Below are 2,033 nucleotides of genomic sequence, written 5' to 3'. Positions count from 1 at the left end.
TTTAGCTTTTAATCCTACTTAATTGAAGACCACATTAATTTATATTTATTGATGATATATATGTGTATATATATATATATATATATAATATTTAGCTGTTATTGGATAGAGAAAGTGTAGATAGACAGGAAAGTGGGGAAGACATGCAGCAAAGGGCCATGATTCAGAACTACTGGGCCTACTGCTCTCTGGCCATAAGGCATATGGTCGACTGCTCACCCACTGAGGTGACCTGGGGATAATATTTTAAGGAACAGCAATCTTAAACTGGGTCTCTGGGTCATGCACCTACAATTTTGATGTCAGAAATAACCAGTAATTTTATAGAAGTTTACAACTGGCTAACATTTTCACTTATTTAAAACAGTTCTATGTATATTAAAAACAAGACGATATTAGGAAAATAATTTGTTTATGCAACAGATACTATCAGCAACTTCCATTTGCCAGTTCTGACATCTTTAGTTAGTTTTAATGTTATTTAAACAGGCAATATTAAACCACTGACACATAATAACATTACCTCATTGCAGTGAGTAAAGCTGTTATGTTGAAAGCTGGAGTAATGTCCAGCATTTGGATATAAGCTATCATACCTTTTTTCTGCTTTAATAATATGATGATAATGTGACTGTTAGATGATCGGGTCAGTGCTTCTCCAAAGTAGGAAGCATTGTAGGGTGTTTTCAATGTGCAACAGTAGTACCCACCAAGTTATCCAAGGAAGTGCAACAGGTGAGCTGAAGACAGGGTCACGTGTCGCCTCGCTGGCTGTCCTTTGTGGTCTGAAGTGTTTGCAAACACTGCTGAAAAAGCTTCAGACCGGCTACAAGAAGAGGCTGTCTGAACACAGCGCAGCTTCGTGTGTGCAGTGAACAACCAAACATACAGCTAGTATGATATTTGCATTAAAATGTAAACGTTCTTAACAGACTGAATTATCAGGAATGTTGTGGCTGCTAGGATATAACCAAGTTATCAGATTACTGCAATGCTATGTAAAATCATCCATGTATTTATCACTTTAGCTGATGAATATGAAACATACTTGTTGAATCTGTAAATAGCACTTTGAAGCATTTAAAAGAAAGATTCAATTAGTTTCTCTTATGGAGCTTTTTGGTCATCTAACACAATCTTCATCGCCCATGTTGAGCCAATATGACAGCAAGTCATTCTCACCACTGGCAGCTGTCTTGAAATGTCTCTGTTATCAAAATTATCTTTAATTTCAGCAGCCACGTGGACATAAAACCTTTCTTGACTATGAAGTTTCTTCAGCTCCTTCAGTCCTGCATTCTTCATTGTCTACAAACTGCATTCATAACATTTTTCCCAAATTCTGAGCACTAAACAGCATGCAGTATACAGATATGCAATTTCCCATGAGCCAGTGAGAAGCTAAAGTTCAAACAGATTACTTGACACTCCCGCCAAAAGTAAGTTGGTCACAGCATTTATTTCCATTTTCTGACAAGACTCCACACAAAAACAAAGTCGAGGCCAAGCTGAAAAAAGAGAGATCCTTCGGTTTTATTTCATTTCCTTTTTTTTTGCTGCTGTTTCGCAGTGTAAGGTACAGTGCCTTATTCCAGAATTCCACTGATTTAAGAATGAAACTTGAGAGAAATCTCTTTTTCCGAGGACACAGAAAGATTGTAATTTTTTTTTCAACGGGGGTAGGGCTGGGTGGGGTTGGGAGGTTGTAGGTCGGTCACGGGTGGGAGAATAAGAGGAGGCAGGCGGTGAAAGTGGGTGGAAGTTTACAAGGACGGAGGGTTTGCACGGTGTTCACAAACAGACAGACAAACAGGGACAGATAGACAGGCAGGAGGGGGGTGAGGTTGGTGGTGGAGGGCACACGTGTTAAAGGAAAAGATGAAGATGAGATGAACAGGAAGAGGGAGAGAAAGTGTGCTTTGTCATGTCTGAATGAAAACAAGCAGCTCTCAGACTCACTCCGAACTTTAAAAAACAAACAAAAAAAAACACGTAAAACTTTTACGAACAACTTTGTTTTGTTTTTTAAAAAA

The sequence above is a fragment of the Simochromis diagramma genome, unplaced genomic scaffold (assembly GCF_900408965.1).
Source record: "Simochromis diagramma unplaced genomic scaffold, fSimDia1.1 OVJJ01000753.1, whole genome shotgun sequence".
Taxonomy (NCBI): domain Eukaryota; kingdom Metazoa; phylum Chordata; class Actinopteri; order Cichliformes; family Cichlidae; genus Simochromis; species Simochromis diagramma.
This window is presented reverse-complemented; position numbering follows the sequence as displayed.